This window comes from Callorhinus ursinus, unplaced genomic scaffold (assembly GCF_003265705.2).
Source record: "Callorhinus ursinus isolate GAN/ISIS: 27379988/994484 unplaced genomic scaffold, GSC_fseal_2.0 scaffold64, whole genome shotgun sequence".
Lineage (NCBI taxonomy): Eukaryota > Metazoa > Chordata > Mammalia > Carnivora > Otariidae > Callorhinus > Callorhinus ursinus.
In genome coordinates this window covers 7,595,501-7,621,153 of record NW_027397126.1, presented here as the reverse complement: position 1 = coordinate 7,621,153, position 25,653 = coordinate 7,595,501, and the positions used below count along the sequence as shown (strand labels likewise).

Sequence of the window (25,653 nt, the reverse complement as noted above, 5' to 3'; positions counted from 1 at the left end):
ATGAGACAGGCATTAAAATGGCCCCTTAAAATAATGATTCTTGTATCAAAGTCTAGGAAGAAATTCATGGGGCCATATGAATTTTAAGCAGAAGGACCTGATCCAGCCACAAGAATGAGGGATGTCTTCATACAGAAAGTTTTTTCAGCAGAAAATTGACAGAGTTGAGTTGTAGCTGATTAGTTGATGAGATCCATGTGACAGGGGACGAGGAACCAAGGAGTGTTTCCACAAAACTTAAAATTATGGTGTGGGAACGCACGAGAGGGCTGCAAACAAAACTCCAAAGCATACACCTGAGAAGTAGCCTGGTTGACAAGGAAGTCTTCGTGCTAGCTCAAAGTACGATGCTACGCACACATAATCAGACACTGACAAGCTGTTTGACTGCTATTATTAGCACAACCAAGAAGCAGCTCCTTGGTTAAGAGTGTGGATTCCAGACTCACAATCATAGCTGTCAGACTTTGGGGAAGTCACTTAACTCTTCATGTATCAACTTCTTTGTAAACTGAGGGGTGTCAGAGTGCCTCCCTCCTAGGTTGCTGTGCACATTACATACGTTACTACATCATAAGCACGTAGGACAGTGCCTGGAGCATTCTAAATACTGAGTAAAGGTTAGCTGCTGTTATTTTTGCTACCATTATTAGTTGCTATGTTAAAAGCCAAAGATTATATTAGGATTAAGTTAGTGATAATGTTAAGAAGTGCTATGTTAAAAGCCAAAGATTATATTAGGATTAAGTTAGTGATAATGTTAAAAAGTGCTTACAAATGTTAAGAATTTGTTCACAGCGAACTGTGTTGTGTGTTGCTTGTATGTACGAGGAAGGAGCTTCAATGCCTGGAGATCTTAATGCAATGTGATGCAAAAGAAAACTTCCTGGTGGAGAGAGAAAGTTGAATGGTGATTGCCAGGGACTTGGGGACAGGGAAATGTCCAAAGTGCCAAGTACTGTGGTAAGAAGTGTATCCCCAACAACAGATAAAGTGAGAGCAAATGAAAGAAAACATAGACTGGGTAGCTTGGGGGTTCTTTGGAGACATGGGAAAATGTTCGAGAATCTATCTGCACATTTGGAGGTAGGATGAAAGGACGGATCTCCTGAGAAGGGATTCAAGGACATACTGAAGGCAAGTTTCAGGAGACCTGATAGTGCTTACCTTTCTTCTCCATCTTAGAAATCCCCGTGTCTCTAGCAGGTTGCAGGACACAATCAACCGGTATTGCATACTTTCTAAGAAAATCGAGTGTACAAGAAATGGACAGTTAACTGATTTAAAGGCCCAGTGAAGGAGTGAGTCGCTGAACCTGGTGACCTAAACTCCACATTTTGTCCAGGCAGAGGATGCTGGAATGTTTCGGGATGTGGGTTACCCATAAGAAAGATCCAGAAAGGGGAAGTTGAAGGCAATGCAGGTTGCCCAAGGTACTAAGAGTGAAATAAGGGATCAGACGCTTTACATTGTCAAGAGGACTACACGGAGAAGAAGCCTAATGGAGGGGAAGGGGAAAGTAGGAAGAACACCTGAAACCCCCATACAGCAAAAAGTCAGTTTTAAATGAATGTCAGACACAGAAAGCACACATAGCTGATTACCAGGACAATGCCAAATAAGAATTTTTCTGCTTCTTTATTTCTTCTCGTTCCTTGTACTCCAACCATGGAAAAGTCAGAAATATGGTTGGCAAGACGGAAGGAAAAGAATAGAAGCCGTAGATGGGAAAAGCCCCAAGAAAGCTGCCCCTCCTGCTTGCCCCAACCTCAGGCTTCCTTTTGGAGCATGGCCGAATTTGGTGGGGGGGAGGGGGTAAAAGTCTGATTTAAAAGATGATTCAAGAAATAGCAATTATATTGGGCAGGGCATTGTCATTTATTATTTTAGAGAGAAGGAGAGAGTGGGGAGCGAGCACAAGCGGGAGGGGCAGAGGGAGAAGGAGAGAGAATCTTGAGCAGACTCCGGGCTGAGCTTGGAGCCCGACATGGGGCTCGATCTCATGACCCTGAGATCACGACCTGAGCTGAAACCAAGGGTCAGACGCCACCCAGGCGCCCCAGGGCAGGGCATAGTAATTCTTACACGAGAGTGGTGCTGCTCACTTGGTTTGGTTTTAGTTGAAGGGATCCGGAGACTGTATTATGTAGGAATGACCAGAAACACTCTGCCCGAACTATAATCTGTAGCAGGGGAAGCAACAAGCCCACAGGAAAGATTTTATTTTATTTTTTTTTAAGATTTTATTTATTTATTCATGAGAGACAGAGAGAGAGAGAGAGAGAGAGAGAGAAGCAGAGGGAGAAGCAGGCTCCCAAGGAGCAGGGAGCCTGATGTGGGACTCGATCCCAGGACCCTGGGATCATGACCTGAGCTGAAGGCAGACGCTTAACCATCTGAGCCACCCAGGCGCCCCACAGGAAAGATTTTAAAAGAATAGTGGGAAGAACAAAATAGTTTATTTCTAAGCACATCCTATGAGTTTTGCTTTCTCATTATAATAGCTACACATACATTCTATAATATACTATTTTGGGGAGGGTGGTTACTAAAATATTAAGAAATACAGGTAATCATAAAAGCTAACCAGATGGTCTACTAGCAGAAAATTTGACCTAATTTTTAGATATTAGTACAAATATGTGAAGGTCTGGTAACAAATACATTTTTTTAACATCATTGAAATGGCCTTCGCTGCAAAGAACAACTTAGGTGAGACATTTCTATGATGTTACTATGTCAAGGCATTCCAGAATTATCTGAATATTTTCCTTATATTCATCAACCTGTTTTTCATAATCTACATTTTCTCCAAACACTCATTGTCCCCAACTTCAATTCTGTAACTAGCTGAGGAAAAAGAAAATGACAGTGGCAACATTATATTCATCTGTGTGCAACCAAACACCAGCTTCCTCTAACAGAGCTAAATGTTCGAGCACTTGAGGACTCAGCATTCTTAACTCCTTTTGGTAAACTGGAATTTGGTGCAAATGCAAAGTTTGTAATAAGGACAGAAGCAACATAGTTTAGGGGCAGCGCCCGGTGAACAGGGAAGGTTGGAATGAGCCCTGCTTTGGGGATGTAGAGAAGAAATTAGCACTAGATCAAAGCATGGAAAAAGGATACACACAGAAGTCTTTAATTAGTCTTTAATTAATTTAAAAACTTTAAGAAGTTTTTAATACACTAGTTAATCTATCACTCATAATATAAGGGGCAGTACCTAAAGCCCCTTAGACAAAGATTCCTGTGACAAATTTCTCTAAGAATTGAAAACTAAAAGTAAGTCCATTCAGGAAAAAAACCTAACATCATTTCTCCTAGTAACTATAATAGAGTTCTGGAACCCATTTCACTTCCAAACTGGCCCTGGCCTCTAAAAAGCGTGATTTCCTCATTCAGGAGTTCTGGGCCTTGTTTTTGTCCTCTACTCTAACTACACTAACTACTTCTTGGTTTCTGTCTCTCTCCTTGCGTGGAGTATTTCTGATTGTACTCTGTCTGTATCATCATTGTGAGTCACCTGAGATCCCAATTTGGAAATAAGCAAGACATGCATACATCAATCAACAAAGGAGGAAGTGATCAATTTAGGTGTGATCCGGGGAATATAGAGCAGTCAATTTCGTGTGTAGAAATATATTAGGAAGACTTCTTTAGAATTCTCGTCACTGGCTCCAAATATCTCATCTGCCTATTATCAACCATTTTCTAATATCTCTTTAATGAACTATTCCTTTGGAATATCAGATTAGCTAGCCAACAATGTTCTGTTGTTTACAAAACATTATTTTTGTTAAGCAGTATAAAAACTGAAGCCTCAAAAGATAAGGAATGTGTCCAGAGATCCTGGCATCAGCCCCCAGGAACCTCCCGCACCCAGCCCAGCACTGTGTCCCAGCCTAACAACACTGGATATTCACATGCACAAGAATGAAAAGTGGAACCCTGGCTTGCATCACTCACAAAAATTAATTCTAAATATATTAAAGACTGAAATGTGAGACCTGAAAGTATAAAACTATAAAACCTAGAAGAAAAGAACAGAAAAGATCTTTGACATTGGTCTTGGCAAAGATTTTTTGGACACACCAAAAACAAAAATAAACAAGCAGGACTACATCAAACTAAAAAGCTTCTGCACAGCAAAAGAAACAATCAACAAAATGAAAATCTACAGAGTAGGATAAAATATTTGCAAATCATGTATCTGATAAGGAGTTAATATAAAAAATGTATATGGAATTGATATCATTCAATACCAAAAAAGAAATAATCTGACTTAAAACTAGGCAGAGGAACTGAATAGACACTTTTCCAAAGAAGACATACAAATGGCTAACAAGTACATGAAAAGGTGCTCAACATCATTAATCATCAGGGAAACGCAAATCCAAACCACAGTGAGAGATCACCTCCACCTGTTAAAAGGGCCATCATCAAAAAGACAAGAGATAACAAGTGTTGGCCAGGATGTACAGAAAAGAAACGCCTGTGCACTGTTGGTGGGAATGCAGATTGGTAGAGTCACAGTAGAAAACAGTATGGGGGTTATTCAAAAACATAAAAACAGAACCATCATATGATCCATTAATCTCCCTTTTGGGTATATATACATAGGAAATGAAATCAATATCTCTGCACTTCTTTTTTTTCTTATGAATACAGTATTTATTTGTCTTCCCTCTGTCAAACTTTGAGCCAGCCACTTTCCCCAGGCTGCCTGGGGAGGTACAGGGAAAAGGAACATACTGGGCAGACGAAACATGGGAGAAAGACTTATGGGAGGTGGAGACAGCTCCCTCCCATGGCGAAGAGGATGAGAAAGGCCACCAGCAGGGGCAAGAGCCCCAAGGCCTCCAAGAGGGCAAAGCCCAGAATGGCGTAGGAGAAGAGCTGTTGCTTCAGAGAGGAGTTCCTGGCATAACCAATGATGAGGCTCCCAAACATAGTCCCAATTCCAGCCCCAGAGCCAGCCACCCCTACCGTGGCAGCCTCAGCCTCAATGAACGTGGCTGCTACATCGATATCCCATGAAATGGCGCTGATTCGGAAGATCTCATAGGAGTAAGTGACATCAGGGGCTGTGGGGAAGCCAAGCTGCTGAGGCTCTCATCTGTCAGGGTCTCGAGTGGTTTTAACAGCACTGCAGTCGTTGGCTCAACAGCTGAGAGGTGCTCCTAGCCAAGAAGGGGGTGGAGACAACTGTTGCTCAGGTGTACATTTTCAGGGGATGAGGGGCTGTGGCAGGAGAGCTGCTCCCAGGGCAGAGAAGATAGAGAGTGAGGTATCTGCACTTCTATGTTCATAGCAGCAGTTTACAACAGCCAAGATATGAAAACAACCTAAGTATCTGTTGACAGATGAATGGATAAAGATGCGAGATAGATAGATATATATATATCTCACCCATAAAAGAGGGAAATCCCACCATTTGTAACGACATGGATGAGTCCTGAGTGCACTGTGCTAAGTGAAATAAGTCTGACAGAGAAAGACAAATACTGTATGATCTCACTTATATGTGGAATCTAAAAAAGTTGAACTTAGAAACAGAGTAAATCGGTTGTTGCTAGGAGTTGGTGAGTGAGGGAAATGGGGAAATGTTGATGGGAGTCTGGGTAGCTCAGTTGGTTAAGCGTCCGTCTCTTGATTTCAGCTCAGGTCAGGATCTCAGGGTCGTGAGACTGAGCCCCACATTGGGCTCCGCGCTCAGCTTGGAGTCTGCTTGAGGTTCTCTCTCTCTCCCTCTGCTCCTCCCCCGACTCACGCTAAATAAATAAATAAATAAAATCTTTTTTTAAAAAATGGGGAAATGTTGATCAAAGGGTACAAATGTTCAGTTAGAAGATAAATAAGTTCTACAAGTCTAATGTACAACATGGTGACTATAGTTAACAATACTGTATTGTACACTTGAAAGTGGCTAAGAGGACAGATATTAAATATTCTCAACACAAAAATAAAATGGTAACTGTGTGAGGTAATGGATGTGTTAACAAACCTAGTGGAAATCATTTCACAATATATATACATATACACACACACATATACACACATGTCAAATCATTACATTGCATACCTTAAGATTCCACAATGTTATTTGTAAAATATGTATCAATAAAGCTGGGAATGAAAAATTTGTGTTTTGGTGCAAAAAGAAAAAGAAACATTTAGATATATAAATTTTAAGTATAAAAAATAAAGTCTTTGGGGCGCCTGAGCGGCTCAGATGGTTGGGCATCTGCCTTCGGCTTGGGTCATGATACCAGGGTCCTGAGGTCGAGCCCCACGTTGGGCTCCTGGCTCAGCAGGGAACCTGCCTCTCCCTCTCCCTCTGCCTCTCCCTGCTCATGCTCTCTCTATCTGTGTCTCAAATGAATAAATTTAAAAAAAAATCTTTAAAAAAATAAAGTCTTTTACATTTCTAAATAAAATAAAAAATAAAAAATAAAACTGAGGAATAGACTTCCTGGTGAAATAATGTTTTATTCAAACTGGCAACCAATCAAGTCATTTACCAAGGATGAGTGCTGTATTTCATTTATTTTGTGTGTGTATATATATACATATATATGTGTGTGTGTGTGTATATATATATATGCTTATGAATAGAGGCATTATTAAAACCTAAAAAAAAGATTCTGTAATTATTGAAAACGTTTGATTGTTCTGGATAACAATGTAGCCTTTCAGCTAACCAAGCTATAATTTGTTAATTGGGTGGTATTCCAATTGTTGGAATGTAATCAACAATCCTAACCTCAGTATTAAAGGCAAAGCTTGAAATGCACTGAATAACCTAAATGTGAATGTTAAAAATCAGAGCAAGTTAAAGATACTCATCAAGTCTGTGAGAATTTTGTCTTTGGTTCCCTTAAGTCTGCTATGCAGCTGGTTGGGCTGGATTGTTAACAAACATGACTATTACCAATGACCATATACTTAACATTTATTTTACAGACCTTTTCAATGTGTTACTTGCGGGAAATGGAAACACCAAAGTTCAAGGTTTGAAACTGCTTTTGAATTTGTCTGGAAATTCAGCCATAGCAGGAGGACTACTTAGTACCTAAAGGATTCATCATCATTCCTTTCCCTTTATAATAGCCACCTAGCAAAGAAGATTCTTCTTAGAGTACATTTTTTGAGATATATTTATTTTATTTGTTTTGGGGGGGGAGGGGCAGAGGGAAAGAGAGTCTCAAGCAGACTCCCCGCTGAGTTTGGAGTCCGACCCAAGGCTCAATCACCACTCTGAGATCATGACCCAAGCCGAAATCAAAGTCAGACACTTAACCACTGGCACCACCCAGGCCTCTCTTCTTTGAGTGCTTCTATCAGAATATAAATAACTGCCTCAACATCAAAGGTCATTTAGCTTCTCAACCTACTTTCACTAAAGGTTCACTGTTCTTCCTCCTCTATGGAGAAGAATGTGCCCAGAAAATAAGAGCTTAAAAAAAAAAAAGAAAAGAAGGGGTGCCTGGGTGGCTCAGTCAGTTGAGTGTCCAACTCTTGATCTCAGATCAGGTCATGATCTTGGGGTTGTGAGATCGAGCCCCACACTGGGCTCCACACTCAGCCCAGAGTCGGCTTGTCCCTCTCCCTCCCCTGGCTTGTTCTCTCTCTCTCTCTCTCAAATAAATAAATAAATAAATAAATAAATAAATAAATAAAATCTTAAAAAAAAAGAAGAAGAAAAGAAGAGCTTTAGTTTATCATCATGATGTGGATGTGAGGTAAAAAGATGTAACAATAACAAAATTCTGATAGTCATATATGTCCAAAGAGTAATGCAGTCTGGAAGTAATGCACATTATAAATTTCTTACTTTCCATCTTTCTTGTAAAAGAATTCTTTCAGCAGCTGGATTTAAACAGTAAATGTCATGTCTCATCAATATAGCTAAAACTTGCCATGGTCTTCAAGATTATTTTGAACCATTTTATTGACACCGAATGAATATTGGAAATTGTACTGAAAACATTTATTTATTTTGCTGTCTACATTGAGATATTTTGGTTATTTCCTCTACATGAAGAGACAGTGACCTTTGTACACATAAGCTACACTTTCACCATTTGAAGTGATCCAAGACCATATTAGTATGTCATGAATTCATTGGTTTAGAACTATCATAGGAATGACACCGTTCTTCTAGTACTGATGAGATCCTGAGTGCTCAGTTTCAACTGCCAACCCAGCCACAGAACATCCAAAAATCCAATCATCTGTACTTCTAGTCAATGCAAAATATAAACTTTAGGAGAAGACGCGCTCTAGTAGTCAGCCACTGCCATACAATGTGCCCGTACAGAAAGATACTATGGATAAAATACTGGATTTAATCCACGTCCATTGATAGACAATTGAGTAAATCAATTATCCAGTCTTTAAAATATGAAGGAGGTCTGGATGTGGGTAATGTGGGAAAATATCCATTTGCAATGATGTGGATGGAACGAGCTGGTATTATGCTAAGTGAAATAAGTCAGTCAGAGAAAGACAAACACCATATGATTTCACTCATATGTGGAATTTAAGAAACAAAACAGATGAACATAGGGGAAAGGAAGGAAAAATAAAATAAGATAAAAATAGAGAGAGGCAAACCATGAGAGACTCTTAACCATAGGGAACACACTGAGGATTCCTGGAGGGGAGGTGGGTGGGGGATAGGGTCATTAATTGGGTGATGGGCATTAAGGAGGGCACTTGATGTAATGAGCACTAGGTGTTATATGCAACTGGTGAATCACTAAATTCTACCCTGAAACAAAATAAAATAAAATAAAATAATGTTAACAGAAGGAGAAAAAAAGAAAAAAAATGATGAAGAAAGTCTGGATGTGGTAATGTGGAAAAATATCCACAAAATATTATTTTTTAAATACACACTGTAGGAGAATATGCCTAATGTGACCCTGTGTATATTTTTTAAATGAAAAATACTTATACTTACAAATACATTAACATTTCTGGAATGATACACAAACTACAGTAGGACTGGAGAGTGGAGAAATGACTTTTTTATGTATACCCTTAACTGTTTGAATTTTTACTATGAGAATATATTTTATAACTTTTTAGTAAATATAATTTTTTTAGAAACTCACATTTCCAAACTCATTTAGATAATAAATGGCAGAGTTGGTAGATAAGTCTGTGCCTTCAGAATCCACATACACTGATCTTTCCACCATTACACGGTAAGTAAACTAAACACTATGGAGAAGTAGAATGACCATGCCAGTTGACATCCATTCAGGAAATGTTGTAATGGACAATTTCAGTTTTCAAAAAAACGGGCGCTAAATTTTCAATTCTCCAGGTGAGGCTTAACTCATTATATGTCATTATCCATGTTTTTAAAGCTTAGAAATGCTTACAAAATGAAGTTATTTTCCTATTATATATATATTTTCAGCTTCAATTTCCAAGGACTCATGATTTCCTTCACCAGTATTTTATTTGAACATTGGCATGCCTATGAAACCCTCTCTACTTCCATCCCTTCAGCTTTATTTCTAATTGAGAGGATTCAAAAAGCCATAAAAATGTGATCCTTGACAGGATTCTGCTCCAACAAGAAATCTTATGAATACTCTTCTCCAACCAAACAATACTCACCCGTTGGAGCAGGATGACTATTGAGTATAATGGCTGGTGAGAGGTAATTCAGCATTTAATTCCTAGCATGAAAGGATGATGAATGCACACAAACATGCTGTGTTTGAGATCATCTCCACTGACCCGCTGTCCCTGCCTGTGAAATAAAAAGAGCTTTGGCTCAAACCAATGGATGTTGCCAGGTTTCCCTTTCCACACCTTATCATCTTAAACAGCAGTTGACTCTTTGATGTTTATAAGAGAGGAGAAGAACAAAGCATGGGAAATTTTTGAAATTACTTTCAGGCTGTGTTTTATTTTTTCCTTTATTTTCTTTCTGTCCCTCTTCCAAGGATGGTGTTGCTTCCTAATGTGAAAGCTAGAGAGATCATCACAACTAAAGAGTAAACGTCAACCAGTAGCATTCAAAAGAACAGGCTCATTTCATATCTGCGGAGTGTATCTTTAACTCTGAGTGAGAATGAGTAAATTATAGGATTTTTTTTCCATTTTTGCAGGGAGAGGGAATAATTAGTTTGCTTTTATGAAATAAATTGCTTGTGTTTACAAAATAAAAACTTCAATACATAATAGTGAAATGGTATAAAATTAGCTCCATTTCTATGCATTCTGAATGTTTTCATTTTCAATGGATCTCATTTTTTCCTATTAAGAAATATTGTTGTACATGGGGATTTATTACATAATTATGATTTTCTGAGAAAATGTTGCTGCAGTGAGATTATTCCAAACTTTGTTTCTCCTTCAGCTGTAAGATTTTGTCTTATTTTCCTCTTGATTAAGAAATCAGCAGGTTATCCAAATCAAACATTTATTATAGTACGTTCAAATCCATTCATACATATCACAATTTGCTCCACTAATATCTCAATTAAGGAAATATATAGAAAACAATTGTCTTTGCCTTAGGATGTTGTCATCCTCCACATTGCGGGAAACATCCAAATATGCTCCATTAGACAGGGTTTCATTAATCATGACAGATCCCATGGGATCCACTTACAATGTTCTTAAACCATTCATTCTTTCATATCCAAAATCCAAAGGTCTCTAAATGTTCACAGCATTTCTCAGAAACACGATGTACTCATGAGATTATTTCTATGAGTCCTCTCCACACAGTACTGGCAATGTACAAATGCAATATGCCTAAACATTCAGGCATGACAGCAAGAATATTCTTTGAGCCATAAGTCAGTATATTCAATTAATTCCATTCCCATTATTTCTTTTTTTGACAGATTTATTTATTTATTTTAATGAAAGAGTGAGCAAGTCGGGGGAGGCAGAGGGAGAGAGAGAATCCTGAAGCAGACTTCTTGCTGAGCACAGAGCCAAGGCAGGGCTTGATCCCAGGACATCTGAGATCATGACCTGAGCCGAAATCAAGAGTCAGCTGCTTAACCAACTGAGCCACCCAGGTACCCCAGCATTCCCATTATTTCAATGACACCTCCCTGCAAAATGCCTGAAGGCCTGAATAGAGAGCCCCAACATTAGACATTAAAATACATCTTAAAGAAATACTCAAGTCAAAACTGAAGACGCTTTAGTTCAATTCAGGCTCCAACTTTTGCATCACTTACCCTTCCTTTTCTTCTATCCTTGAGTCCTCATCATTAATTCAAGATGGTAGAATCATCTTAAATGGGATGTTCTGCATCTCTTCCCTCCTTTCCCTTTCTATTACTACTCCTATTGCACTCCTATTAATATCCTCGCTTCAGAAAGATGGCAATTTTTTAACTCAGTTTCCCAAGCTTGCTTCTCTGGAACACTGGGTTCCATGAAATAAATGACATTCAAAATGAGTTCCATTTGAGAAACATGGGCCTAAATATTTGTGGTATTTTTACTGCAGTATTTCTCAGAGCCTTTAAATTGCTAATCTTATTGACTAGGTAACCTATGTTCCAGGCTCTCTGCTAGATCTTCTTATATTATTCCTCTTGACAATTATGTTGTTGTTATTATCTGTTTTATAAATCACACAGCTCATAAGCAGTCAAGCCAGGATTAAATTCCAGCTCTTTCTCACTCCAAAATCCCTGTTCTTCGGGCACCTGGGTGGCTCAGTCGGTTAAGCATCTGCCTTTGGCTCAGGTCATGATCCCAGGGCCCTGGGATCAAGCCCCCCATTGGGCTCCCTGCTCAGCAGGAGGCCTGCTTCTCTCTCTCCCACTCCCCCTGCTTGTGTTCCTTCTCTCTCTCTCTGACAAATAAATAAATAAAATCTTTTTTTAAAAGACCTCAAATTCCTGTTCTTTTCATATTTCCCTCTTCAGACTGAGACATCATACCATTTCCTTAAAGGTCACCATATCCTCATTTAGCTACATGTTTCTTTCTCTTAGTAAAAAAATGAACATCTTGATATTTTTTAATAGAGAGAAAATTAGTTTTGCTTTGTGATGGAGTTAATACTATAGAGGTTAATGGCATACATCTTTGTGTCAGACAATATTAGTCAAGTTTTGGTTCTGCAAATCACTAGCTATGTAGCAAAGGATAAGTTCTTTAATCACATAAAACCTATTTCTTCATCTGTACTATGGGTAAAATATTTATTTCAGGAAGATATTTGTGAAGCTTGAATGTGATTATACAAGTAAAGCACTTAGAGCAACTGGACATATAATAAGTATTGGATATTAATATTACCATTAATAAATAATAACATCATGATGTCCCTAAGACTCACTTGCCTAGGTTTCTTAATCAAAACTGGATTGCCTATTCTAATTCAGTTAGCTTTTATTTGAAATTTTTATAATAAAAATTGATAAATGATTTATAATGCTATTAAAAGAGAACAGTTTAAATTAATAATACACTAAGTGATAAATTTCCCATACTCAACTTTGATCCTAAATCTAGAATTGGAATTTGTCCAGCCTATGCGTCAGGTGTCTAAACTGAAGGCTATTTTAGTTTTGCAACTAGGTAGTCCCTAAATAGTAAGATTCAATTTTCAATGTGGATCTTACTAATTGAGATGATCTACCATAGAGTACCAGCTTCCCCTTCCCAAATTAAGACATTCAAGATGTTGACTTTCCTTTCTGTAAACATTTTTATATGAAAACTGCAAAATGATCTTATTTTCTGTATTTTGTTATCAATCTTAAAAGAGATTTTGAAAAAATATACAATTTTTGAAAATTAAAATTTATAAAATTATTAAATACATTGATTGAAAGAAGAAAATGCTGTTGCCTTTTAGAGATCGATTTAATAACCAATTTTAACAAAACCCACCAAATTGAGCTTTACTTATTTGGAATTTATAATTCTCTGAGACAAAGACCAGAATACAATTTTAAAATAACTTCACAAGGGACACCTGGCTGGGTCAGTCAGTGGAGCATGCGACTTCTGATCTTGGGCTTTTGAGTTCAAGCCCTATGTTGGGCATGGAGATTATTTAAAAATAAAATCTTAAAAAACACAAAAACCAAAAAAACTTCATGAGGATTCACTGCTATTTGGTATATGCTTTTCAGGGTAGTAATTATCATAATAGCAGGGCTTAAGGGTATGATATAAACCAGGAACTGCTCTGTTATACATATATCAACTAATTGAATCTTTAAGAACATTTTATGAAGTGGATACTAGTGTTACCCCATTTTACATATGAACCAACTGAAGGAAAGAAGGATTGTTACTTACCCAACACCCTACAGCTTGTAATGCAGAATTGGGGTCTTTTATTTTATTTTTTGTTTAAAGAGGGTTTTTTAATTTATTTGTCAGAGAGAGAGCACAAGCAGGGGGAGTGGCTGGCAGAGGGAGAAGCAGGCTCCCTGCCCTGATGCGGAACTCGATCCCAGAACCCTGGGATCATGACCTGAGCCAAAGACAGATGCTTAACCGACTGAGCCACCCAGATGCCCCAGAACTGGGGTCTTTTAATCCAGACAAGCTAGCTCCACCATCTGTACTCCTACCTACTGCACACTGATTGCCTTTATTCTCATAGTTTTATAGAAATTAAACCTACTTAAAATGTTTAAACCTTGATATTGGTCAAATTCAGAATACTACTTTCCAGTTAGTCTCAATATTTTACTACTCAATGTTCATTAGTTTGTATTTTAAGAACACGATTCTTTGATCTACATTCTGGAAAACCTCATCAGAAATACTGCTGACATTTCTATGGACACAAGTCTCAATAGTCAGCTCATCTCAGTTCTAATTTTTATCAAGAATCTTCTGGAGACAAGCATAAAACAGCATGTGTCCAATGCCAATACATGTTTTAAGATTGAAGCAATCCGTTTTCTCTAAAATACACCTGGAAAGATACGTACTGTCTCTTATTCTGAGAGAAGTGGCTTATCGTTTGTTTGCCAGAACTCCAATAGTAAAGTCAAGAAGCTGAGAGTTGAAATAAACAAGGCAAAATATTGGCAAGGAAGAGTTTTCTGCAAGTATGTGTTGAACATTTTACTTGCATAGTGTATTTTGACCCAGTGCAGATACATGAGACCCAATATTGCTAGTTTCTCAGAAACATTCACACCCCACTTCCCAAAACGCAACCATACTTTATTCTCTTTCCCCTTGGATTCAAAACTCTTGATCTTTCCTTCACTGGATCCTAGAGAAGCATTTATCAAAGGGTATTCTATGGGATATTGACAAGTATTAAGGGCAGAAAAGTGTTCTGTAGTCAAGTAAGTTTTGGAGAAACTAGGTTAAATGAAGTTAACCAGGCTTATGTACTGTGGGATTTGCAGAGCCTTTAGTTACTAATACCTAACAATCTCCAAGAGCAGAATAAAATATGAAGAAACCCTCAAAAATTCTGGCCACACATTTTTTTTTGGAGCATGCCAATGTAGGAAAATTACTTCACACACATGTTTTGGGAATCAATGGTGTGATGCCATGAGTCATTAAAATTGGCAGAGGGTAAAGAAAAACCTCAAATGCTGGTTTATAGACTTGCTGTGCTAGGAACTCATTTTGGGGAGGAGATGACATCTCCTTCCGAGAAGATTTCTCGGAAATACATTTTCCAAGGTTCTACACCTAGAAATCTGGGATAAGGTCCAGGATCCTATATTTGGTGTGGGGGTGGGGTCTTTCTTTTTGCTTGTGCAGCAGAGCTAGGCTTTAGAATCACCGCATAATGGAAATACCATGGCTTCATAGCCTAAAGCATATTTACACCACCTCCCCTCAATTGTATCTACACTATGATAAACACAACAACGCCCCCCTCAAAGATGACTATGTCTTAATCCCCCAAACCTTTGAATATGTTAATTTACATTGCAAAAAAGACTTTGCAGATATGATTCAGTTAAAGATCTTGAGATAAGTTGATCTTGGGTTATCAGGTTGGGCTGAACGTAATCACAAGGTCCTCATAAGAAGAAACAGGAGAGTCAAAGCCAGAGAGAGATTTAAAGATGCCACACTTGTGACCTTGATGATGCAGGAAGGAGCCACGAACCAAGGATTGCAAGGAGCCTCTTAGAACCTGAGAAAGGCAAAGGAATGGATTTCCTCCTAGGGCCTCCAGAAGGAACACATCCTGTTGACTCCTTTATTTTAGCCCAGGAAGATACATTTTGGACTTCTGACCCCACCCCCAGAATCACAGGATAATAAATGCTTATTGTCCTAAGCCACTACGTTTGTGGTAATATGTTACAGCAGCAATAGAAAATAATGTATAAGTAATGTATATATACACATAATTGAATGCAATACCTTTTAGCCATGGGAAACCAAATTATTGTTTTGATACAACATAAAATTTGCCAATTTACAATCCTGCTGCCCTTAATAGTAAGAACAGAGGGGAGAGACTAGCTAACCATGTTAGTGACACAGAAACTGAATATTTAAGTTACTTGACAAGGTTCCCAATGCTAGTAAATGGCAGAATGTGGTTTGAATGCAGGTCTGCCAGATTCCAAAATTCAGGCTCTTTTATCTGCATCAGTGAACATCTGCATCTCTGAGCATCCTGCATAACTATCACCATGCTTAGTTTCCTGCCATATATTAGAATTACAACACAGGAGGGAAGTGAAAATGCAGAAATTGTTCAGTCTGGAAAAGTATTATCATCAACAAGAATAATACAATATAGTACTACAACTTGAGGGAAAGGAAAAAGAAAAGAACGCTATTTCTGGAAGAAGGACATGAATGACTGTTAGAACCAGCATTACATCTGGTGGTGTGGCAGAAACACATATAAAGGTCACACATATGAAACCGCCTTATACGGTGCCCGAGACTAAGGCTTACTCAGAACTGCAGAGTATACCTCCTTCACCCATCCCACTGCAAAGCTAAGAAACAATAAGTAAAAACAACATTAAACACAGCTGATAGAACTATAGGAGCCACACACTCTCTGCGGAGCCATGGCAGAAAGAGAAGATTCAAACCCAAGCAGCAAATGAACATCAAACCCAACCCAATCTTTTTGACTGGATTCACACAAAACTCTACACTAAAGGCATAACACAGGAAAGGCATGCTCACATCCAAATATAAGTGGGAAAAAATTTACCTCAGTATGGCTTGTCCTATACAAAATATCAAGAGTTCAACAAAAAAATTACAAGGCACATCAAAAAGGGAAAAAACCCACACAGTCTGAATAGAAAAGTAATCATCAAAATACAACTCAAATATGACACAGATATTGGCATTATCAGTGAATTTTACATAACTATGATTAATATATTAAAAGAGACAACAGAAGTGAGAAAACATGAATTAACAGACAGGTAATTTCAGCAAAGAGATGGAAACCAGAAGAAAATGGAAGTGCTAAAAATGAAAAACCCAGTAACACAGATGAAGAATTCCTTGGATGGACTCATCAGTAAACACAGCTAAGGAAATAGTGAGCCTGAAGATAGGTCAATAGAAATTATCAAAAAATGGGGAAAAAAGAAGAGCATCTAGAAGCTGTTGGGCAATATCAAATGGTCTAATATACGCACAACTAGAATTTCAGCAGAAGAAAGAAAGAACAAGGCAGAAGAAATATTTGAAGAAATAAAGGTGGAGAATTTTCCAAAATTATTAATAGATAACAAAATTAAAGACCCAAAAAATATGGAAAAAAGTGAGGAGGATAAATATAAAAACATTCAAGCATATAATATTCAAACTTCTGAATACTAAAGACAAAGGTACAGACTTTAAGGCAGCCAGAGAAGAAAGGAAAATTCCATACTGAGAAATAGAGATCATAATTACAGCAAACATCTCATCAAACATACTACAAAGAAATCAATAAAGTAACACCCTTAAAATGTTTAAACATAAACAGGGGCGCCTGGCTGGCTCAGTTGGTTAAGTGCCCAACTCTTGATTTCAGCTCAGGTCATGAGCTCAGGGTCGTGGGATAGAGCCCCGCGTGGGGCTCTGCACTGAGCTCGCAGTCTGCTTCTCCCTCTCCCACTGCTCCTCCCCCCACCCAGCCTCTCTCTCTCTCTCTCTCTCTCTCTCTCTCTCTCTCTCTCTCAAATAAATACATAAATAAAATCTTTTAAAAATTCTTATAAAAAATAAAATAAAATGCTTAAACAAAAAAACATTCTCTCAACAGTCTGAGAACACTAAGCAGATTACCAAAAGAAAAAAAATTTTGTCAGACACATGCATGATTGCAAATTTTTTTCCTCTAGCTTGCCTTTTTATTCTCTCAGTTTGTCTCATTTTTAGTCTTTTTTAAGTAAGCTCTGCACTCAGTGTGGGGCTTGAACTCATATCCCGAGATCAAGAGTGCCATGTTCTACCAACTGAGCTAGCCAAATGCCTCCAAAATTTTTAGTTTTGATGAAGTCCAGTTTATTATTTTGGTATTTGTCTTTGTTTGACTTATTTCACTTTGCATAATATCCTCTAGTTCTATCCATGTTGTCACAAATGGCAAGATGTTGTTCTTTTTTATTGCTGAGTAGTTTTCGTGTGTGTGTGTGTGTGTGTGTGTGTGTGTGTGTGTGTGTGTGTACATCTTCTTTATCCATTCATCCACTGATGGACACTTAGGTTGTTTCTTGGCCATTGTAAATAATGCTGCAATGAGGTGCATTTGGGTGGCTCAGTCGGTTGAGCATCTGCCTTTAGCTCAGGTCATGATCCCAGAGTCCTGGGATCGAGCCCCACATCGGGCTCCTTGCTCAGTGGGGGGGTCTGCTTCTCGATCTCTTTCTCTCTCATTTAAATAAATAAGGTCTTTTAAAAAAATAATGCTGCAATGAACATAGGGGTCCATACATCTTTTCAAATCAGTGTTTTCATCTTTTTGGATAAATATCCAGAAGCAGAATTGCTGGATCATAGGGTAGCTCTATTTTTAATTTTTTGAGGAGCATCATACTGCTTTCCACAGTGGATGCAGCAATTCACATTTCCTCCAACAGTGTTTAAGGGTTCCTTTTTCTCTACATCCCTACCAACACTGGTTATTTCATTCTTTTTTTATGCCTGAATAGTACGCCATTGTTTGTATACACCACACTTTGTTTACCCATTTTTATGTTGATGAACTCTTGTATTGTTTCTACCGTTGGACTCTTGTGAAAAATGTTGCAATGAATATTGGCATATGAGTTATCACGGTATCTGTTTTCAATTCTTTTCAGCATATATCTAGGTGTGGAATTGCTAGGCCATATGGGAATTCTCTGTGTACCTTTGTTTTCTGCAATGCCTCCACCACTTTTCATTCCCTCCAGCAATGTATGAGGGTTCCAATTTCTCCACATCCTTGCTTACACTTACTATTTTCAACATTCTTCATCTTAGCCATCCTCGTAGATATGAAGTGGTATCTGTTATGATCTTCATTTGCATTTCCTAAGTACTAAAGATTTTGAGCATCTTCCCATGTGCTTATTGTCTATGTGTAGACCTTTGTAGAAATGTCTATTCAAGTCTTTGCCCATTTTTTAATTGTAGTGTTTGTGTTTTTTTTTGTTACTGAGTTTTAGTTCTTTATATATTCTGGATATTAAACCCTTATCAGATATATGATCCACAAATATTTTCTCCCATTCTGTAGGTTATCTTTTTACTTTCTTCATAGTGTCCCTGAATGTATAAAATTTTATGGATGTTGATGAAGGCAAATTTACCTATTTTTTCTTTTGTTACTGGTGCCCTTTGTATCATATCTAAGAGTCTACTGCCAAGTTTAAGCTCATGAATTTTTACCCCTCTGTTTTCTTTGAAGAGTTTCAGGGTTTCAGCTTACACATTTATGTACCATGTAGGGGCCAGCCTGGCAACTGGGCGATAGTCTATCTTTTAGTTCCAGCCTCAAAGTCTTTGATATGTTGTTTAGGAACACACCCATGCATGCATGGCTTTGGAGTGAGTCCAGGAGTCCTTTAACAATTTTATGGGTTTGCTTTCTTAAGCTCCTTCCCTTCTCTGCAATCTCCCCACTATTTTTGGTTTCTCTTTATAATCCTCCAGCCAGAAAACTGGGAATTCATTTACCTTGATATGCCATACTCTTCTCATAATTGTACCAACATCTGAGACTAACACTGGAATGAGAGTAAGAGAAAAATATGAATAGATATTTGTCCCACACTTTTGGGACCACAGCTCTTCTGATTAGAGAGGAAGAATCCTTTCTCTTAGATATTTAGATGCTTATTTAACTATGTTATATATTCAAACGCTGGAAAACTATTCAGCAATAGAAAGGCATTAACTACTATTAGCAACTACCTGGATACATTTCTAAGGCATTATCCTTAGCAAAAGAATCAAGCCACTTAGGTTCACTTAGTTTTATCATTCCATTTATATAAAATTCTAGAGAAAACAACACAGTCTATGGTAATAGTGGCAGAATGCAGAGCAATTTTGTCTGAGCCAAGGATTATGGGGATTGACTATAAAGGGACACAGAGGATTATTTTGGGATTGCTGTAAATACTGTATATTTTTCTTATGATGGTAGTTACTGATGAAGATTCTCTTTGACCAAACTCTAATCAGGCTCTGCTAAGAAGTTTTCCAAGTAGGCCTCCACTTTTGAACTTCTGTGTTCATCTCTGCATTGTGCTTTCTTAGCAAGAGTCCTAAGCCAGTTTAGCCAGAATCCCTCATTCTCCCTATCTAACCACCCTTGAGATCTGAACAAGTTCCTTACCTCCTACTATGACCCAGTAGTAATGGCCCATCTTCAGCAAGAATCCTGTTAGGTCGGTTTAGCCAGAATCCCCCATTATTCCTAATGTTTTATCTTAGTTTTACATCCATGGACACCCACCCTACTCCTAGACTGCAAATTCACACTTCTCCTTGTATTCAGAGTTAAGCTCAATCTCTCTCCCCCACTGCAAGACCCCACTGCAGGTGTTCCTACACCCATCATGACAGTCTTGAATAAAGACTGCCTTACTGGGGACTCCTAGGTGGCTCAGTTGGCTAAGTGTCTGCCTTCGGCTCAGGTCATGGTCCCTGGGTCCTGGGATCAAGCCCCACATTGGGCTCCCTGCTCAGTGGGGAGCCTGCTTCTCCCTCTCCCTCTGCCCCTCCCCCTGCTCGTGCTCCCTATCTTTCTGACAAATAAATAAATGAAATCTTAAAAAAAAGACTGCCTTACTGTTCTTTTACAAGCATCATGAATAATTTTTCCTATAATAGTAGTTATATAAATTTATCACAATTCCTCAAAGAGTTTTTTTTTAAATGAGAGAGCAAAAAAAAAAAAAACCCAAAATGAAAAAAAGTGTTGAAGGACAAAAAAAGATTAACTCTAATTTTTCCCTAAGGCCCTGGGCCCCAAACACTTACAGTACTAAATATTTTGAATCTAGGTACAAAAAACTAAACATTATTGGGCATTCTCTAGAATGGTAAAAACTAAGGATTTGTGGATGGAAAGAGTCTTATTCAGAAAATATGGATAGAGGTGAACAGCAGGCGCCAAGTATGAACTTAGCTATAGATGAAGTCATTTTCTTGCAAAAAAAAATTAGTAATCTCAAAATGATTCTGTATTTTTGTGTATTCACAAAACGAAAAACAAATGGATCATTATAATGTAATTAATCATGTACTTTAGTACTACATTTGCAATGATAAATTCAAATCAAATGAAGGAAATTATATAAATATATTACTGAATTATATATGTAAAAGAAACTCCATAATGGAAATGCAGCATTTTTATTAATATTTTTTAAACAGAATCTTGTTTAAGTTAGTTGTTTGTTATTATACTTGATTCATACAGAAACTGGAAGTTCTTCTTTTGACCACTAGATAGAGCTTTGATATTAATGTAGTAAATAAGACCCACTAGTGTTATGCTGAGTGAAATAAGTCAATCAGAGAAAGACATGTATCATATGACCTCACTGATATGAGGAATTCTTCATCTCAGGAAACAAACTGAGGGTTGCCGGAGTGGTGGGGGGGTGGGAGGGATGGGGCAGCTGGGTGATGGACATTGGGGAGGGTATGTGCTATGGTGCATCACTGTGAATTGTGCAAGACTGTTGAATCACAGATCCGTACCTCTGAAACAAATAATGCAACATATGTTAAGAAAAAAGAAAAAGAAGAAGATAGCAGGAGGGGAAGAATGAAGGGGAGTAAGTCAGAGGGGGAGACGAACCAAGAGAGACGATGGACTCTGAAAAACAAACTGAGGGTTCTAGAGGGGAGGAGGGTGGGGGGATGGGTTAGCCCGGTGATGGGTATTAAAGAGGGCACGTTCTGCATGGAGCACTGGGTGTTATGCACAAACAATGAATCATGGAACACTATATCAAAAACTAATGATGTAATGTATGGTGATCAACATAACAATAAAAAATTTAAAAAAATAAGACCCACTAAATCTCCTGAAAACTATCTTGATAGTTGTCTTACATACATGCACTGCTTTGCCCCTAAACATTTTGTTTCTAGACCTGTTTAAGTACGTTCTGAAAAGACATTTTTCTCCGCTGTCAGCCATAGCATGAGTTAGAAATTTCCTTACCACAAGGCATGCTACTTAGTGTTTAGTCCAGAGCTTATTGAGGGAATGAGATGAGAATCAATTGGTTGTCCTCTAAGAAGCTCTCGCATCAAAGAAGTCATGTTAGACCAATTTAAAGAATAATTAATAATTCCTAATTGTGTCATGGCCACATTTAGTAGACTAGTTGAGATGAAACTGTTTCCATAGAATTATAATCTGAGACAATTCAATTGGAACCTTACTAGTGTTGACGTTAAGCATCTTCAGCTTCTGGGATATTAGTATGTGGTCTTCGCCGAAGGCATCAATTCCATTATGTATGTGCAAGGGGAGAAGGCCTAAATATCGCCTCTTGTAGAATTGACAAGTTCTCTTTGCTAAGGACCTATAGGTCTGAAACGACTTCAGCACTGGGGCTGGAGAATCAAGTAAACACATCTGGCCTGATCATTCTCTCTGACTGGGGGGGATTTCCATCGTTTCTACTACTCAAAATATAAAGACCCAAAATATGGAAAAATTATTTCCTACATTTTCAATAAATGTAAGGTAAAGTGCACATGTATAGCTTTCCCTCCAAAATTATATTCCGAAATTGGCAAAAGGTATGAGCCAATAATCGAAGTAACTAGAAATAATGGCAAGGCACCAAATTTTATATAAAGTCAATCACAAATACATTTCCACATAAAGACATGTATATATCAAATTAATTGGGTTGTCTTTGGGTGGTTGGGGCTATGAGTGTGTTTATTTTCCACTTATTTGCTGTCCTTTAAAATATGAGTTTATAATTGTAAATTGGAAGAAATATACTTTAAAAAACAAAGGAAAATGGGACAAGGGGAAATTTATATATGCAAAAATTAGCCACATTATTAGGTCACTAATTTCCTCACACTGAGGACAAATAGTATTGGTTAAATATTCAAAAGCAAAAATAAGAGACATTTTGCCCTTGGAGGTACTATAATTTTCAAAATAGACAGACTGTTTGCTGGTGGACTCCCTCCCTGATTTTCATCTGGAGACCAAAGGAATATGTTCTTGTCCACTCTCTTAGTACTTATGTAGTTGGACATAGACTGAACACTAGTATGGGCAATGGAAAAGACATTCACCTAATCCTATGGACAGACACGTATGTGCATGCCTACATCAAAGCATGCAGACACATTCGTGCATGCACACAACACACACACACACACACACACACACACACACACATGCCAAATGGCAGGCTTATTCAAATAACTAAAGCCAGCATTATTCCTGAGTTAAGATAGCAGTAGGAGCATAAGCATAATCACACAATTCCCTACTCCTAAATTATCATTGATCAACTAAAGAAATACACAAATAGGAAAAGTTTTCATCAGCAATGAAAACACTAGATATTAGATACCACAAATTTCTGAGAGCTGTGGGATATATACTGAAGGAACCCAGAGAAGAAATTCATTTTCACAGAATATGATCTTCCCAGGAAGTAAGTTGTAGGAGACTCATTTAGAACAGACACTGATATTTTTTAACCTATAGTTATGGCTGACATTATATGTGACTGAATATAAAGACAGAATGGGAGCTGTTAGGAGATTCAACTAGATTTCTTCTCTCCTCTGGAGATGGGTGTCTTTGAGCTTCCATACTGATGTAAGGCAGCACCTAGATGTTCTACTAAATCAAAGGAACAGACTAAATGGGAAACAAGACTTAGTTGGGGAGGAATTAGGGAAACTCTGGCCCTACATAACCTGACCTTTTTGGTGGCTCAGAGCAGAAGCTTTTAGATAGCCATGTTTCTTTTTTTTTATTTTAATTTTTACTTATTTTTTTTATTTGTCAGAGAGAGAGAGAGAGAGCACAAGCAGGGGGCATGGCAGGCAGAGGGAGAAGCGGGCTCCCCACTGAGCAAGGAGCCTGATGCCGGACTTGATCCCAGGACCCCGGAATCATGACGTGAGCCGAAGGCAGACGCTTAACCAACTGAGCCACCCAGGCACCCCTAGAGAGCCATGTTGCTGATACAAGTTGTTGACTTTCTGAAGAGGTGTCAACTGATTTTGTTCCGTTTTCTTTCATGAGGTCATAGGTGCAGGCTGGCAGAGAGAAGGCAGCGTACTCAGGAATCAGAGGCATTTGATTCATTGCTTTGTGTAACTTGCCTGTGCCTTCACAGCCTGCTCAGGCACAGTCATGCAAATTCCACTTCCACTGAATGAGGGAGTGCTGCTGTATTTGCTCCATTTTATAGCTCGGTGGATCAACTAGCCTACAGCTCGAGATGTGCAGCTCAGACTGTATTATAAATTGGTGTCCCACGGTCAAGAGTTCAGTCTCTACGTAGGCCCAGTAGAGGACAAAAGCTAGTTCTTAAAAGGAGCGTAGTTACCTGAGGGCGATGACAGGGCCTTGCTCCCAAATCCTAAAGGCCTGCACTGTGATTCACCTATAGAGGCCTGCCAAAGGAATGCCAAACAGCATCCCTATCCACACAGACACTTCGAGCACCTTTGGATCTGATGGATCCATATGGTGCAAGTGACGGAGCAGCTTTCACAGCAAGTGGGGCATATTGCAGAACCTTCTCTTGTTCTGGGCCCCATTCAAAATGAGCAGCTCTTCGGGTCACTCAGTAATTGAATCGAGTAACACATCCAGTTGAGGAAGATGTTGCCTCCAAACCCAAGGAGGCCCCCTAGGCCTTGTGCCTCTTTGATGTTTATAGGAGGTGTGAGATACAACAAATTATCCTTTACCTTAGAAGGGATTCCTCCATATGCCCCAGGCCACTGGATCCCTAGCAATCTCACTGAAGTAGAAGGCCCCTAATTCCCATCAGATTTATATCCCACTCTCTGATGTGCAAGTGTCTGACCATAAGTCTAGTGCAGTTGCTTTTTCTTGCTCGCTAGGTACAAATCAACATAATGTCAGCAATGTAATGGACCAGTGTGATATCTTGTGGAAAAAAAAAAATCAAGATCTCTGGGAACTAGGGAGGGTACTCAGTAGGAATCAGGGGCACCTGATTAACCAAAGTGGAAGCATAGAAGACACCAGAATCCATTCACTCACAAAGATCAACAATTAGATGACTGTGAATAAAAACACACCTGAGAAAGATCAGGAGTCCACTTAAGCTTCAGCAACACAGCAGAACAAAAAACCTGAGATTAACTGCATAATAAAGGGTAAGAAAGAACAGCTTCAATTTGCCCACATCTTCCAATCCGCCCCACGGGCACTGCTCTGGACCAAGAGGGAACACCCAGGTTCAACAAAGCTCCCCTGGCTAGCAAAAGGAGAGTGGAGTGCGCGACCAGATTCCCCCGCCTTTCCGGGCACCTCACAGAGGACTCACTTAGGTTTCCGCAGCCGGTGCTGCTTAGGAACTCAATGGCCCTTGTGGATTGTGCAGACCCCCTCAGCTTTCATCACCGAGACCCTCATCGCAGACCCCAGCAGACTGTTAGGCAGAAGAACCCAGCAGCTTTCACAGCTGAGCAGGTTCTCGCCTTCACAGACACTAGCCTTCGGAGTTCCTCCCCGCCCCAACCCCTCCCCTCATGCCGGAGCCCAGGAGCCACGCTGGTAGCCAGCCCCAGCCTCTGCAGCCATGTGCAGGCAAAACGCCAGCCTAGGCCCCCATGGCCGAACTGCACGGCTGCGCATGCTCTCACGGCTAGCCCTCGGAGTTACTCACCTGCATGCTGCCAGCCTGACTCCTGTCACTGGCCTCCACGGCCATGGACACATCTGGCATGAGAACTCGGAGCCACAGAAGCCAAGAGTCAAGGCCACATAATGGCTTGTGGGCCTGGATCCTGCCTTGTCTCCTGTCACTGGCCTGCACCATTGGGTTCACCTAAAGCTAACAGCTGCAGCCACACACCTGGACACTGCCAGTCCAAGTCCTGTCACCAGGCTCCATGGCCGTGTGTGGGCCCATGGCAAGTCCCCGAGCTGCACCAGTGCACCTGACAGACAGATGCCTGCAGCTGCAGTGTGCCTGTCCTTGAACCCAGCCCTGCTGC

At 39.2% G+C, this 25,653-nt stretch overlaps 2 pseudogenes; one reads left to right on the top strand and one right to left on the bottom strand.

Annotated features, from left to right (window-relative positions):
* Window positions 1–4,782: 4,782 nt before the first annotated feature.
* LOC112815527 (ATP synthase F(0) complex subunit C2, mitochondrial pseudogene) lies at window positions 4,783–25,475 on the bottom strand (annotated as a pseudogene).
* Window positions 5,448–7,464, top strand: LOC112815517 (armadillo repeat-containing protein 10-like; annotated as a pseudogene).
* Window positions 25,476–25,653: the final 178 nt, after the last annotated feature.